Genomic DNA, 17,046 nt, shown 5'->3' on the forward strand with positions numbered 1-17,046 from the left:
AGGCAGGAGGCCAGCCTTGTTTGTGTGTTTAATCTCACAGCTCTCAAGCAATCTAATAAATTTCCGAGGCTTCGTTTTTATGACATTTTGAAACCCCTGGGATTAGCTATGCTTGTTTGCATCTTGCCTCTGAGGAAATCTGGGTTAGGAGGCAGGCCGTGCCAATGGCAGCGCAGACCCCTTGCTGCCCCAAAGTGCCTGTGTCTCATCCACAACTAATTTCCACAAATGTGCCCAGTTCTGTGCCGTATCCTATTAGGCACCACGATAAAGTGTTTGGCACACACTGATTCTGGCAACCTTCCCCGTGGCGGTCTCTGTGTGCCTTGAGTTTCAGTCCGTTTCCTATCTCTGCTGTTTTCTGCTTTCTTTGTGAGTGCTGTTTACGCTCACAATGGCCCTGTGAGGTAGGCCTGGCCAAGAGAAACCAGAATGAGGCACTGCAGCTGGATTCCCCACATCCAAATCCATCATTGTAAGAAGATAAGAAGAGTCTGCTGGGTCAGGTCAAAGGGGGCCCATCTAGCCCAGCCTCACAGTGGCCAACCAGATGCCCAGTCCTCTTTTACAGCCATCTAAGTTGGTGGCCACCACTGCGTCCTGCAGGAGTGAGTTCCATCGTTTAACTCTGTGCTGAGTGAAGAAAGACTTCCTTGTAATCGCTGAAAACCTCCTGGAAGGGAGGAGAAAGTAACTCCAGGAATGACAGACAGGGCTGCCAGAGTTTGGTTCAAGACAGAGGCGGCCCCCGAGTGTAAGCAGGCAGGCCCCCGGAATCTCCTACTGTTGTCCAGATCTCCAGTCGGCAACCAGAACTTTCACCTCTCTGCAAATCCAGCCTGAGCTTTCTTGGACCTCACCCCATTCCTAGCTGACCCATTATTTTTCCTGAATAAGATTTGCACTTCCTCTCCGCCGCCCATCATTAAAATTAGAAACTTGGGAAAAGCTATGTAGTTGAAAGGATGCTGAGCCACTGTGGATCCGGCCCGCCGTATCCTCCTCCCAGCATCCTTGTTTGCAAAACAGGCAGGGGCTGGCTCTGGGGCTTGAGAGGGGGGGGCACAGGGCATTCACATACCAGGCCTTTTCTCTCTCCCCCACCCCATTTATCTGGTCCTGATCTATGATGTAAGACACCCACACAAACACCCCTCTGCACCCCATACAGGAACTGAGAAAAGAGTTGAGATCTCTCATAAACAGGATTATAGCTGCAATATGTTGATACTGCCCTGTGATTCTGGTGGAATCAGTGCCGTCAGAGAGCCCGTGGGGTGTAGCAGTGAGAGTTTCGACTACGACTTGAGAGAGCAGGGGTTCGAATCTCTGCTCCACCATGAAGTTCATTGGGTACCTTTGGGCCAGTCCCTGCCTCCCAGCCTAACCTGCCTCACAGGATTGTTGTGGGTGATGCATTCAGGAGGCGAGACAAGCCATATACTGTATGCCACTTTGAGCATCTTGAAGAAAGAAAAAGTTGGGATAAAAACGCATGAAATACTAAAATAAAAATATGCAAAGCAGGAACATTTTTAAAGGTGTGCAGCATCAGGGCTGCATGTGGCAGAATTTAGGCAGGTGAGAGAGGAGAGGTTGTATACACCCCACTCAAGTCCAACACTCTCTTAATGTATGCTTGTAGCAAGCCCAAAGTTTCAACAGAGAGCCATTCCTTTTCGCCCATCCTGTTTTCAGACTCTTAAAAATAAAACAGAACAAACAAACCCTCTCCTCTGCAAAGTCGGTTCCCTCAGACACAGCCAAGCAAAGCGATCTGATGGGAAGCTGGGCGCACTGAGAGCCACGCTTCCTCTTTCTGGGGCTGGCTTGGCGCCAGGCGGCAGGCATCTTTCAGTTCTGCACAGCTGGGCTGTTAAAAGATGGGCTCCTTCCCAAAGGGGGAGAGAGAGAGAATGCTTCATGTGCGCATGCACACACACACACACACACACACACACACACACACACACAAACTCCCTGCTCAGAATTCCTTTCCCAACAGATGTGGAGCATTTCAACCCAACCCCAGAGCGGCAAGATCCCAGCATTCTGCAGAGGGAAAGGAATGGCAAGTTCACATTTCCTTCACACAGATGGGAATCGCATCAGGCTTTTATGCACTAGAGCCTGTTCTTCCTGGGGGTCTCCTTTATTACTTCCACAGTTCCTTTTACCCGCCTTTATTTATTTATTTATTTATTTATTTAACTTCTGCACCTTTAATGCTCCTTGCTTTTGCAGCAGCAAGCCCACCTCCTGCACCCAGGCTGTGCCTGCACCCTAGCAGTTTCCTTCTGTCCTCTCTCAACCCCCTCTCCACTCCCCACCTCTGGAAATGCAATGGAATGTCCGGTTGGCTGCTGTGAAGCCATTGGGGTGTGTGCAAAAGAGAGAGAGGAATATTCAGGGATGGAACAAAGGCGAGGCAGGACAGGGGGATACCAGGGTAAGTGCCCAAACAATAGCCCTTTTGTCCAGCTCGCCCCAGCACCCAAATCCCGAGACAATGGCAAGCGGCTGGCTGATGGTGCTGACACCCAGAGACAGACGCAATTCAGAAGATATGCTGAATGGTCCAGCTGTTTTCCACCCTGGCAACTGAGGGAGGGGGATGTTGCTGGGGGAGGAGTAGGAAAGAGTGTGTGTGTTGTGTGTGTACAGGCCAGCTCAGGAATGAGCGATGCAAGCGAGATAGCTGGGCCACAACTCAAAATGGCAATTCCGGGTTCCCTAGTACAGCTTCCAGGCTCGCAGAATCTGCTTTGTTGTTTTCAAGAGAATCTCAGGATCCACCAACCCGAGCCAGGTGCAAAAGACATACATCCTTAAAAACAACAACAACCCCAAATGAAGTCCAGGAATTTGTTCTGAGCACAAGAAGACGAATGGAACTCACAAACAAAAAAACAGTCCACTCCTGGTTACCCCTCAAGCTTTCTTCATTTCAGTGATATAATTTGCAGGTGTGGGGAGAAAATGATTATTTTGTTGCTACTCTTATTAAACAAGTGGAAGTCAGGCATCCTTGCTGGTCAACTTCAACCTGGGGATCAACCGGTTTTTCTGCCAGCCTCTGCCCTTGGGGTATTCTGTGAGCTTTTAGGGGGTGGTGAGGCTGCCTTGAAAGCAGGTTATGACCTGCTGAATTGCAAATTTCTTGAATGCAACATGTAAAACTTGCACACTTCTCCTTGGTTCCCCTCTCCACCCCCCTCCCAATGCCTGGACCGGTCCAGAGGAGCATCTGTGTGGCATCACCTCTGCGACTTCCTTCAAATCCCTCCTTTATACCCCTTTTCCGCAAAGCCTTCTGCAACAAACCCCAAGTGTGTGTAACTGTGAAATAAATGCAATCTGCCTTCATTCTGTAGTGCAGGAGTGGAGAAGCCTCAGGCCTTGGGCCAAAATGTGGCCCTCGAGACCTTTCTGTCTGGCCCTTTCAGCTCTACCCAGGACAACACATGCATAACTTTGTCTGTACGCCGCCTCCCTATAGTTAAAAGCATGCTCAAGGTAGATTACAATGTAAAAATAATAATTACAAAGATAAAAAGTAGTCATGAACAACAGGTGAAGCATCAAAAAGTACACAAACCAACTGAAAGAATTTCCATATAATTAACAACAACATCTAATATAAAGATACAAAAAAATTAATATCAATAACAGGAACAACAAAAACCCCTAAACCAGGCATCCCCAAACTTCGGCCCTCCAGATGTTTTGGACTACAATTCCCATCATCCCTGACCACTGGTCCTCTTAGCTAGGGATCATGGGAGTTGTAGGCCAAAACATCTGGAGGGCCGCAGTTTGGCGATGCCTGCCCCAAACAATACTCAAGCCCAAGAGCCTGTTCAGCAGCCTCAGCTTTTGTAGATGGAGTCTTATGTTCTCACAAGTTGCTTACCAACTTAACAATCGGCTTAAAGCCTGAACTATACTACACTTTCTGGGTGAGTGACGTGCATTTTGAGTTGGACTCTGGGATTGAACTGGAAAAAGAAGGAAGAATTGGGTAAGAGAGCCTTCTTGCACTTCTATGTGTTCTCATTCTGTTATGTGTGGCAGTCCTGATTTTATATATATATATATATATATATATATATATATATATATATATATATATATATATATATCCTCATTTAAATGAAGAGAATTAAGCTCTGGATTCTTCCTATAGTTTCTGAGCCTGAAAATCTCCAAAAACAAATATTTGATGAGCCAAGTGAAGATCTTAAAAAAACAACAAACCACTCTCTAGGAGACCCAATCAAGGACAAGCAAGCCCATTTTGTTGGTATTCATACAGCCTCCTGCTAATGACAACAGATGAAGCCAGGTGGCTGCCCTTATATCAAATGGCTCTTGAGCGTGAGGCAAGTGCTGTTGAAGGAGGAAGGGCCTGATGCTCTTGGAGATGCTCTGCCATGTACGAGATTCTTTCTCTGGCATCTGTTGGCTAATCTGCTGTACAGAGCAAATGGTTGATAAAATACAAGAAATCCTGGAGAGGGTGCCTGAAGGAAAGGATACGGGGCGGTTGAGGCTAGTGATGGCTGCCAGCCACAGTGACTACTCTGTCTCCCTGTCAGAGGCAGCAATGCTTCTGCATAAGTTGCTGGAAACTGCAGAAAGGGAGACTGCTCCCGTCCGTGCTCAGGTCCTGCTCGCTGCCTTCCCGTGGCCAGCATCCGGCTTGGCCACTGTGAGAACAGGAAGCTGGCCTGTCCTGAGAGGCAGACACTAGTTTCCATCTAAATAAAACATGATAAGGGATGTATTTGAGGGTAGATTAAAATCCATGCAACACTCCAGTTGTGGCAGGAGGCTGGGACGATGGCAAGCGGTCTCTGCCCGAGCCGCCAGTCGCTGTTTGGCAAAATGAACTCAGCCCCATGAATGACAGGCAGCTCCGCTAAGGTTTAGGGACAGCTGGGTCTGGGAGCCAGGGAGGTGAGCAAACAGATGTGGAAGGAAGGAGTCCGGGAGACAGCTCCGCAGGGACTATTGGGAGGGCAGAACAGGCACCTGGATGCAAAGGGCTTCTGACGAGGGGTGACACTCGCTCGCTCGAAGGGAACAGAGAGGAGCGGAGATGCACACACAGAGAGAGAAAGAACATGGAAGGGGGGGAGAGAAGACTGGTGAGGAGAGACGGGCTTGCAACTAAATGGGTTCAAAGCAGGGCTGCTGCTGTGATTTCTAGGCTCACAAAAGGGGCGGTCTTGCTTCGAAACCCACCCGACGGCATCAAAATGTTTCAGCATGTGGTTGGAAGAAGAGTGCTTTGCACGAGGCAGGGCTGGGAAGGCTTGTGTACTGCGCATCAAAGCTTCCCGCCCTGCTCCCAGCCCCAAGTAAGAAAATGAAAATAAACCGAAACCAGATTCTGCAACTGTTCAAGAACACTGCACATATTTGCTCCTTTTGCACAACTTATGGATTCAGGTTCAAGTGTGAGAGAGAAAGAGGGGTGCGGTGGGGGGAAGGGGGCAGCAAATAGATGCAGGGCAGGAAGACACAACCACACTTTGACCACTGGAAACTTCGCTTCAGCCTCCCCAGATTTCATCTGAGACGGCCAGGCTAATCTCGATGGCCATACGAGCTAGAAACTTGGGCTGTTTATTTAAAGACGAAAACATGCACACACATGAAAGAAATCCTCCCAGGTTCCTGGACACAAGCCATAGAATCATAGAGTTGGAAGAGACCACAAGGGCCATCCAGTCCAACCCCCTGCCAAGCAGGAAACACCATCAAAGCATTCTTGACATATGCCTGTCAAGCCTCTGCTTAAAGACCTCCAAAGAAGGAGACTCCACCACACTCCTTGGTAGCAAATTCCACTGCCGAACAGCTCTTACTGTCAGGAAGTTCTTCCTAATGTTTAGGTGGAATCTTCTTTCTTGAAGTTTGAATCCATTGCTTGATATTCACACAAGTTACATGGATGGCATTCACAACTGGAGGAGCAGCCTGGTTAAAGAGCAAGTCTTGGTTTCAAGCTTAAGATCAGCTCTTTTGTGGTGGCCTCAAACAACCCCTTGGCTGCAACGGGAATCCCTCCCTCCCTTAATTCAGGATGCTACAGTCTACAGATGCTGTGGCTGCCTGCCCTTTTCCCTGAGCTGTAAAAGCACCTTCAACAGGGTGATGGGAGGTGACACAGTCATCTTCCAGATGTGCAAAGAACCACCCCCGCCACACTGAACGTGACAGCAAGCCTCACACCCAGACCTGAAGCATAAATGGGAACCTAGGAAGCTGCCTTATATGGAGTTGGACCCACTGCTCCATCTAGCTCAGTAATGTCTACACTGACTGGCAGCAGTTTGCCAGAGTTTCAGGCCTGGAGAAGCCGGGGATTGAACATGTGGTGTTCTGCCTGCAAAGTCACTGAGTTTGCAGCTGTTCCCTTTAAAAACAAACTAAGACTGTAGTCCTCATGGTTCTGAAGAAAGGGCTAATTTAAACAGGAACAGAGGGACCTTCCCTGTACCATGTCAGGGCCCTTGAGCCCATTTAGCTCAGTTTTGTCTCTACTGATGGGCAGAGGCTCGCCAGGGTTTCAGAAGACACACCCTCAGCCCTACCCAAAGAAGCTTTCAAGGACTGAATTTGGGGTCTTCTTCATGCTCTCCCCATTGAGCTATGATGGCTTCCTTCCTTCCTCCTCGTCCTCCTCCTCTTCTGCAAGAGGCCTATCTCAGCTTGTCATTATACTGTATATATATGTCAAGGGCTTTGGGATGCATATAAAGTCCGGCTCAGCATTATTAACTGGACTTAGATAAGCAGCTGACTTTTAAATGGACGAGCTCAGTTCAAACAATCTGGCACACTCCCATTAAAAGGAAGAAAAAACCCAGCTCTGATGCGCAGCTTTGTCAACTGAGAGGCTGCATCCCAGGAAGGGCAGCACTTTGGCCCAAGACGGCTCCAGCCTCCAGCTGACCTTCTGAGCTAGCTTTGAGCTGCAGGGCCTCCCTCTCATTTTTGCATCATTTTATCCTGGTTTTGCCAGGCAAGAGGAGGTTTCGTGGGTGCTAACACCCTCTCAGCCACAGACATTTCTAATCCCACAGGTATTAAGCACTAGGAATGGGGGTTGGGGGGAAGGACACTGAATTCTACTCTCCCTGCCACCCAGGTTTTCATTTTTCTCCTGTGGCAAAACACACTGGCTTGTTTTTCTTCCCAAAAATTTTGACCCCTGTCCTGGAATATTAGGGGAACCAGGAGCAGGAACATCTGAATTGTGCGCCTAGTCCAAAATCTGGGGAACGAATGAGGTCGGAAGTAAGTAAGTAATTCTAGTTTAGTATTTTGTCAAGATGATGCAAGTGCCTTAATAGTTAAGGGGGGCGGGGGGGGGGAGACCATGCACATTTTGTAAAGTTGTATCTCGCAAAATGCCCTGGAATATTTTTTAGGATTCTGCAAGCACGTTTATTAACTGTGATGATGTATTTTTGATGGGGGTCTGATCCAAAGGAAGACACACACACAGAGCTGCCCCTCAGCCTTTTTCCTTATCAATGAAGCTGATCCACACTGCATCATATAAATCACAACTCAGAAGCATATAATAGTAGAATTGGAAGGGAACACCAAGGGTCATCTAGTCCAACCCCCATAGAGTAGGAATCACAGCTAAAGCACCCCTGAAGGATGGCCATCCAACCTCTGATGAAAAACCTCCAAAGGAGGAGAGTCCACCACCTTCCAAGGTTGTCCATTACCGTCATAAAGTTCTTCCTAATAATGTTCAGTTGGAATCTCTTTTCTTACAATTTGAATCCACTGGTTCAGGTCCTGCCTTCTGCAGCAACAGAAAACAAACTTATTTAAGGGACTGCCTTGGAAAGTGGAGGACTCTCCTTCACTGGAGGTTTTTATGAGAGGTTGGGTGGCCATCTGTCATGAATGCTTCGGTTGCAATTCTAGCACTGCAGGGGGTTGGACTAGATGACCCTTGGGGGTACCTTTTTAACTCTACAATTCTATGATTCTATGAATTTCAGAAATGAGGGAGGGCTTTAGTGTGCTTGAGTTACCTGCACAGTGGAGTTCGCTTGCAGAAGTGGCCACGGGGGTCTTGGAACGAGCTCTTCTGAAAGCCAAGCGGAGGTGAAAACGTTCTGTCCACTATCAGAACCCGGAGGAAGGAAGGAAGGATGAAAGACTACTGGAAGCCGTCAGAGTAACTGGGAGCCTTTTAATAGGCACAAAACTGCCTGGGGTGTGTGTGGAAAGGGAAGAGGCTGAACGTGAATGATCAAGGATGTTCCTACTTTGGAGAGCAGCCAACCTGCCCGGTACACACACGGCCACCTGCACCTCCCAGCACATCCACCAAGGATCTGAAGGAAGGCAAGGCAGAAAGGATGACAGCCTTTGCCATGAGATGCAAAAACCATGTGAGTCCAAAGCAATGCAGGGAGAGAGAAGGGTTTCAGAAGTATCGTAAGAAGGATGTGGATAAAATTCAACTGAGGGGGGAAGGATAATTGCCGAATGACGCACACAGGGAATATATACACACACACACACACACACACACACCCATCTCTATTTGCCTGCTATCAGTGGTGTTCTGAGCTGGCTGGTGTCAATCAAGTGGAGAGATCTTAAGGCTGCCTCCCCCCCCTTTTTTTAACCTGAAAGCAGTAACTTTCGAATGAAGGAACGGAGGTGAGGAAAGGAGATATTTATTTATTTATCAACTTTATATTCCGATCCCCATCTGAAGAGCAAGTGGCAGAACAGCATAAACATACAAAATGAAAACACAAAGTACGTAACGTAATAAATATGAAACAAAAACCAGTGGCCCTCCCCTCCAGCAAACACACTGAAAAGGCCATCAATTGCACCTAGAAATATGCAGTTCAGGGAACAGGTGAGCCTCCCTGGGGAGAGCACAGGTAGGCGACAGGTAGGCTGTGACCTGGCCTTGGCGCATCAGAAGGGAGGTGTCCCCATGCAACAAGTAGGGTCAGTTTTGAATGCTTCTTGGTTTCTTCAGCCCAAGGGCCACATTCTCTTCTGGGCAATCTTCTGAGGGCCACATGCCAGGGGTGGGTGGAGCCAGATGGAAATGTGAATGTGGGCGGGGCAAGGAATGTGAATGTCCCCCTTCTATAGGAAGGTAGTTTCCATATACACACTCTGGCATCCCTCCCTCTGCATCCTCCATCCAGTCCAGAAAGAGGCATGATCAGTGCCCAAGGACACATCCCAGCCGGACAAAAATATTGGGGGCTAGTGAGGGGCGCATGTGGCCTACAGAGTCTCAAAGGGCAGATTAGAGAGAGGCAGAAGAGATTGAGAGTGGTCGCCCCAAGTTGCCAGGGGTGTGCGAGAAGCTGAAACAACTTGGCTTTAGAAGGGCAGGACAGCATTTGGGAAAGCACAATTAAAAACTTGAAGGCCACAAATTATTTGAGGGAAAGCGAGTTAAGGGTGTGAGCTGTGAACCAGGATGCTCGTAGTTTGAACCCTGCATCTGTCTGCTTTTGTCCTTCTCTGTAATATGGGGGTGATAACTTTACCACCCAACAAAGTTGTTGTAAAAATGAACTGGCCTACTCCTTAAAGATACCATTTTGGAGAATTTTGGTGCATCGTGTGAAAATTTTTAAACAAAAGCCCTTACATAAAAGGAGGCCTGCAGGCTCAGATCAAAGGCCCACCTATTTCAGCACCCTGCGGTGAACACCAAACTCACAAGAGGGTGTGACAACAACAGCCCCCACAAAACTACCTCCAGACCTAAATGAAGACTAAGCACTAAGCAATAAAGCCCAAACTATGTCCTGCAAGCAGAAGTCAATATAAGAACATCAGAAAAGGCTGGGGGCTGGGTCAGGACAAAGGGGGCTCATCCAGTCCAGTTCTCCCAGGGGAGCAACCAGCTGCCCTAAGGGAAAGTCCACAAAAGCCGAACTGGAGTTCAACAGTCGTCTCCCCTCCTTGCGATTTCTACAAACCAGTGTTCAGAGGCGTTTACAGCCTCCAGCAGGACGGCAGGAGGGAGCCACAGTGATAACTTGCAAGTCAGTTTATTAAGATGGTCCCAGATGGCAACTAAGACAAAGTGTGCCCTCTCTGGAGGACCCAGATGACAGCAGATCCCACCCCCCCACCCCCCACAACACATACAGCAATGACTCTGCAGCAGCAGCTTCTCGTGGGACTGGGTTGTCTGAAGGGGCCCATTGTCTAGCAAGACTCCAACGCCGCTGTCCGAAGCGTGATGGTATCTGGACTCAGTGGACACAATGGGCCCCTTTGCTTGGGAAGCTCTGCTTCCACGTGGATTTTGCAGCGCGGACATTGAAAAAGTCAAAAGCCACGGCGCAGCAAGGGAGAGGCAAAACCACCCCAACTCTGCAAATGACCCACGTGGGCCCACAGGAGGCAAGGACAGTCCCCAACCTGGATGGCTTGAAAAGAGGACAAGGCAATTCACAGAGGTGGCTTTGCAGCAATGCTTCCGAATACCAGTTGCTGGAAACCACTGGAGGGGAGAGCTGCTCTTGTGCTCAAATCAGGTTTCACACACAGGCATCTGGTTGGCCACTGTGGGAACAGGATGCTGGATGAGATGGGCTATGGGCCTGATCCAGCAGCCAGGCTCTCCTTATGCTTTTATGACTTCAAGGGATGCTAGCGAGGCAGCCTGAGCCGCACCCGAGACAATCCTTTGCAAGCCCACCTGCTCTGCTAACATCCTTTGTGTTTCTCCTCTGCTGCCTGTAGCCATGATGGCTCAAGTGGCCTTCTTCTTCTGTTGGGACATCCCACCCCGGCTCCATGATGTTCTCCATCCTGACTGTGCCACGGTCCTTGGAAGTGATTCACTCCAGACAGGGGTAGCCAGCATGGTCCACTCTGTATGTTGTTGGACTCCAGTTCCCATCAGCCACGGCCAGCCTGGCTAATGGGTCAGGAACGATGGGCGCTGGAGTCTGAGAAGATCAACATCAGCTACTGACCCTCGCACTACAGATGTAAGAATAGCCGTTCTGTTGATCAGGACAAAGGGGGCTCATCTAGTCGAGCACCCTGTTCTTATAGTGACCAACCACATTCCCTGGGGGAAGCCCAACAGGATCAGGCCCAAAGGGGGCGCAGCTAGTCCAGCATCCTGTTCCAATAGCGAAGAACCAGATTCCCCCATGGGAAGCCTGGAAGCAGTACAATCCTTGGCACCTCCAGGTAGGGCTGGGAGAGACCCTGGCCTGGAACCCTGGAGGGCCACTGCCAGTCCGTGTAGACATTACTGACCTAGATGGACCAACAGTCTGACTCAGGATAAGGCAGCTTCCTATGTTCCTGTGACATGAGCACAAGAGCTGTGTGATCCCAGCAACTGGTATTATTCAGAGGCACGATGGCTCCGATGGTGGAGGAAGAACGCAGCCACCCTTGCGGCTGGTCTCCTCCTCTGGGAATTGATCTGATCCTCTTTCCAAGTTTTCCAAGCTGGGGGTCATCACTACTACCTCTTGGGAGAGTGAACTCCATAATTCAGCTCTCCCATAATTCATTCTCCCAACATTGAGCTTCCTCAGATGTCCCTGAGTTTAGTACAGTGGTACCTCGTGTTACAAACACTTCGGGTTACAGACCCCGCTAACCTGGAAGTAGTACCTTGGGTTAATAACTTTACCTCAGGATGAGAACAGAAATCACACAGCGGTGGTGTGGCGGCAGCGGGAGGCCCCATTAACTAAAGTGGTACCTCAGGTTAAGAACGGTTTCAGGTTAAGAACGGACCTCCGGAACGAATTAAGTTCGTAACCTAAGGTACCACTGTATTATGAGAGAGGGAGAAAAGCTTCTCCCCATCCACTTTCTCCAAGCACGGAAGGGAGTCTCCTGCCAAATGAGCCTAAGGTGGCCCACATTGCAAAGCATCACAGAAGCACCTGTCCAGCCATTCCTGAGGACCAGATGCTGGCTTAAATGTACCGTTTGGCCTGATCCTGCAAGGCCCTGGCTTCTGACCAAGCGTTATTAGAGGAGCCCATTTCAGCCAGAGCAGGGTGCATTTACCCAACATGATTTATTTATTCCGTCTATGTGGAGAGAGAGCACATCGCGGTGGCTGCCTTCCCCGCTCCGAGGCACAAGGTATCATCCCAGAATCATAGCATTGTGGGGTTGGAAGGTACCCAAAAGTGTGACCCGGGCCAACTCCCTGAGATGCAAAAGTATCCAAACATAGCTTGCAACGCCACAGCAAAACTCCAGCAAAGCGGTAACCACCGTCCCTGTCAATCAATATCAACTAAGCATCGAAAAGGAGGCAACAAATCTGCAAATCAGCAGGACACCGAGACACTGACACGCACACACGTAATTGCAGCTAAAACAGAAAATGAACATAAGATAACTGAAAAGTTGGTTAGATAAAGAACAGTCCCACCTCAGGGCTGCCCATGACAGGATGTCAAAAGACAAAGGCTTTTTCATGTTCAGTTGGTACCTCAGAAGGCAAGGAGATGCTCAGGAGGGTGTCAGGGTGGGGAGGAGGAGCTCCTGGGGGTGGGGGAGGAGGAATGCTGTGCCAGGGAAAGAACTGAAGCTTGATCTGAATGAACAGCTTGAGGACTAGTCCCTTGAATACTCTGAAGCCAGTTGAGGGATGGCCATCTGATCTGCTTCAAGTTCTCTCTTGGCTAGGGATATCCAGGCCCAAGAGACCCTGAGCTCTGCTGTGGGCATGGAGAGCGGAGGGAAAGTTTGGGTGTTGTTCCTTCTGATCAGGGTGGACACCCCCATTTACTGACTGCATTTATATCCTGCCTGTTCTCCAAGGAGCTCAAGGTGCTCTTGTGTGTGGCTCCCCTCTCCAGAGCACCATCCTCACAACAACCCCATGAGGTAGGCTAGGCTAAGTGCGGGGGATGTGAACCCGGATCTCTCCCACATCCCACACTCCACAGCCATACCCAGGCTGGTCCCCGTTACAGAAGGACTTTGCTTGGCCGTTTATCATCAGAGTTTAGGTACCAGAAACTCCAAAGTTCATATCTGCACGCAGCTGAGAGCGCTGGTGGCTCATTTCCATTTTTGTGAAGTTTTCTTCCATGGCTCTGTTTAGCCTGCCATAGAACTGTAGAGTTGGCAGGGACCCGGGGGTCATCTAGTCCAACCCCCTGTACTGCAGGAATCACTGTTGTTCTTGGGCCTTCTCTAGAGTAGAGAAGGTCTACCATGGCTCCCTGGCAGAGCCCCTGCTCTGCTTGCAGACCATGCCAGGCTCAATCCCCACTGGCATCTCCAGGTAGGGCTGCAGAGCTGGGGCTGCCAGGCCAGCCCGTGTAGGAAACACTGAACCAGGTGGAGCCAGTGACCCGACTCACTAGAAAGCGGCTACCTACGTTTCCTAGATTTGTGGAGAAAGTGGCAAACTCGGAGGAGCCCCACCCTATGCTTGGTTTCTCTCAATTTCTGGGTGGCTCTGGAGCACCTTGGGCAGAGTTAGGTTGCAGGGGGAGGAAAAAAAATGGAGGGGGGCGAGAAAGAGCTAAAGAGTTAGACTAGGCAGCAGGGACAATGCCCCGTTGAGCTCTGGCTTGCTCTCAAGGCTGTTAGTACTTTGAGAGTTTTGTCTGCACGATGTGTTTCACTTTGGGCTTTTTTTTTAACGGGGGGGGGAGAAGGGGAGAGGTGGCTGGCAATGGCCTGGGAGCCGGGAGAGCAAATGCTTTGCATGCAGAAGGTCCCGGGTTCAAATCCCCCCTTGTCCCCCCTCCATCGACATCTCCCTGCCCTGAGAGAGCCGCCGCCGCTGCTGCTGCCTGCCAGTGTGGACAGTCCTGCGCTTCGCTGGTTCGAGTCCGGCGAAGGTTGCTGAGGTCTGTCCAGAAATCTGCCAGGGCAGCCGTCCAAAGAGGAAGCAGCCATGATTCAGCCCGGGATCTGGGTTTGAGTCACCCTCAGCGGGCGAAGGAGAGCCGGGCGGCGAAGGGGGCTCCCCGCCTTGGGCGCGTCCCGGAAATGGGGCTCTCTGTGTCCCCATCATCGCCCCGGGCTCCCCATCGCCCCAGCCCTCCATCAGCCGCACCGCCCCGACCTTGTCGCTCAGCCCCCCAGCGCGCGGGCGAGCCTCTGGCCATGTGCAGAGCGCACGGAGGGATCTCTCTCTTTCTCTCTCCCATCACGAGGGATGGCTGGCCGGAGGAGATGCGCTGGACTTACCCGCGGCAGGAAGCGCCGGAGCAGGATCGGTCCCCCTGGGCACAGCGGGCGGCGGCGGCGGCGGCGGCGACCTCGTCCTCCTGCCCTCCTGGACGGGACGCGCCCCTCTAGCCGGGCGTCGCGGCGGCGGCAGCGGCAGTGGCGGGCGAGCGTCTGTCTGTGCGCGGCTGTGGCGACGGCGGCGGCGGCGAGGCTTCTTCTTTTGCGCTGGGCGTCTCTCTCCGGGTCACCCCACCCTCCGCCTGCTCTGCCCTCCTCCGCGCCGAGTGATGTCAGCGGGGGGAGCCGCGGAGAGCGGGGAGGAGGAGGAGGCGGGCTGGCTTTTTGTGCTGATGCGCGAGGCTTGGAAAAGCAGGAACCCGAAACCAGCCCCTTTCACACGTGACGCTCCGGAAAGCGGCAGCAGCAGAGCGCGCGTCTCGCCAAACGACCCCCGGAGCCGAAAGGGCTCTTTGGAGGGGTCAGGCGACGGGCAGGCGCCCCAACCTGGCCGGTAGAAAGAAGTGCAGCCAGCGGGCATCACCTCCCGCCGCCCCATCCCTCCTTCTTTAAAATAATAATAATAATAATAATAAGCCGTAAACAGTTAGGGAAGACGACCCTGGTCCTTTCGGATGGCGGCCCCTTTGCCCTCTGCTGGGGACAGAGTCGTCAGAAGCAGTCATATACCGAGTCAGACCCTGGGGGTGCATCTAGTTCAGGGTCGCCAAGAGAAACCCAACTTTTGCAGAAGTGGCTTGAACAAGACCGAGCGTGAAATGGTACCTCGTTTTTAGCGTGCGCATTCAACCACTTAGCATCTGCTCTGATTGATGTCAAGCCTGAAGAGCTGATCGTTATCAAGGCCGCTGTGAGTGAGGGCAGGATGCTTGAGTAGATTACCACCAGGACCACCACCACCTCTTGGGCCTGATCCAGCGGCTTTATGACTCCAGGTGAAGATGCCCAGCCTACTGAGAGACTTCTGAATCCACCTGATCTTAGATCTGTTCTATGCTTTTAGCCACCTCTTTGCATCTTCTATGGTTCTCCGCTCCCTGCTGCTAAATTTTTCATGCAGGGCTTCCTTTACTGTTTTCCATTGTTCCATGACAGTTACTGTATTTTTAATGCTTTGTTGCTTGGCATCCAAAGAGCACGTTGTGTTTGGGCAGCAAATGACTGCTGTAGATAAATATAGTCAAAAATACCAAATACTATTTCACACCAGCCTAAACATGCTGTTAAGAAATAAGGAAAGAGAATTGTAAAATAAATAAATACTAAATACCAATGCATGCCAGCTGTCAAACACAGTCAGGTGGCTGAATGCTGTTGCATGTTAACTTTCACAAATAACATGGCATGGCCTCTGTGCAGTATTATTCAGTATTGAACTAAAATGCCATTGGGCGTCAAATACAATTTATTTGCTGGATATTCAGTAAAAGTTTGATTGAGTGAATGTGTGGGCCTGGGACGCCTATGAATCTTTTGATACTGTTGGACTCCCACCTCCCAGCAGCTTCAGGATGGTCAAATACGGTAGGAGTTGGGAGTTCAGCAACATTCAAAAGGCCACAGATATTCCCCCATCTTTGGTCAAGGCGTACATGTGACCCCCAAATGCTTGGGCACAAGTTTCATTTTGGCTTCCATTTGCTTGCTCAAAATCCACCAGCTGGAGGAAGCTAGGAGAATGAAACCATATTCCATTTGTAGTGTGTCCTGATATATCTCAAAGTTAAGACCTTAAGAAGAGCCCTGCTGGATCAAGCCAATGGCCCATTTAGTCCAGCATCCTGTTCTCGCAGTGGCCAACCAGTTGTCCCAATGGGAAGCCCGCCAGCACGATTCCTCTCTCCCTTCCTGTAGTTTCCAGCACCTGGAATTCAGAAGCATTGCTGCTTCTGACTGTGGAGGCCGAGCCGAGCCGCTGTGGCTTATAGCCATCGATAGCCTTATGCTTCCCCTGGCCTGGGATGCCTGGTGGTCATAGCTGGAGCTGTTCCCTAGTTTGCCCTCCTAGATCGAAATAACACTTTGGTGAATGGATGGGCCTCATTCTGACCTCTGAATGCAATTTCAGCCCAAATGATTTACAATTCATTTCAAATCTGGAAATCACACATTGCAGAGCAGCCGGAATTGAATGCCATTAGGAATGAAAAGCAGATCATTTTTATTTTTTAAACCAACCTATCCTTTTCATTTGGTCTTGAGTCTGTGAGTAAAGGAGGGCTATTTCCCTCTCCCATCAGCTGATGCAGCTTCAGGGGCCGGGGGTGAGTGGACCTTTCCCATGTTAAGTTATTGCCTTCAGTGCTGCCAGCCAGGAAACCTCCTCAGTGTGACTTGAGAAAGAAAGGAGGAACTCAAGATCTGAGTGAGCCTGGGCCTCTTCCCTCCCACTCTTTCCCTGTGCACATCACCCTGTGGCTGGCCATGAGATTGAGATGAGATCAGCTCTTACAATTGCACTTCCTGAGATCAAGTGGCAAGTTTCCATCCACAGAGGGATTCTCAAGAACCTTTCAAGATTCATAGCCCCCCCCGCCCCCGTGGGTTTGTCCAATCCTCTTTTAAAGCCACATAGGTGGTGACCACCACCGCCTCCTGCAGGCGTGAGTTCCACAGTTTAAATTTGTGCTGCGTGAAGAAGAACTTCCTTTTGCCTGTCCTGAATGTCCCCACATCCAGCCTCGCCAGACACCCTCAAGTTCTAGTGTTAAGAGAGAGGAAGGACCATGTTTCTCCATCAGCTTTCCTGCTCCATCTTTACACACCTGCAGAAAAGTCACTGCAAAGGTGGTTTTATTTCAGAGGCAAGTGTAGAAATGATGA

The 17,046-nt window shown here is 50.4% G+C and overlaps 1 protein-coding gene across 1 annotated transcript in view; it reads right to left on the reverse strand.

Moving 5' to 3' along the window:
- PEA15 (proliferation and apoptosis adaptor protein 15) overlaps positions 1-14,448 on the reverse strand; it is a 48,236-nt gene extending 33,788 nt beyond the window's left edge. The window contains exon 1 of the mRNA XM_035097757.3: positions 14,224-14,448. The gene's annotated coding sequence lies outside the window, so the exon portion shown is untranslated. The remainder of the gene's footprint in view (positions 1-14,223) is intronic.
- Between the last annotated feature and the right edge of the window lie 2,598 nt (positions 14,449-17,046).

The sequence above is a fragment of the Zootoca vivipara genome, chromosome 16, assembly GCF_965207765.1.
Source record: "Zootoca vivipara chromosome 16, rZooViv2.hap1.1, whole genome shotgun sequence".
Lineage (NCBI taxonomy): Eukaryota > Metazoa > Chordata > Lepidosauria > Squamata > Lacertidae > Zootoca > Zootoca vivipara.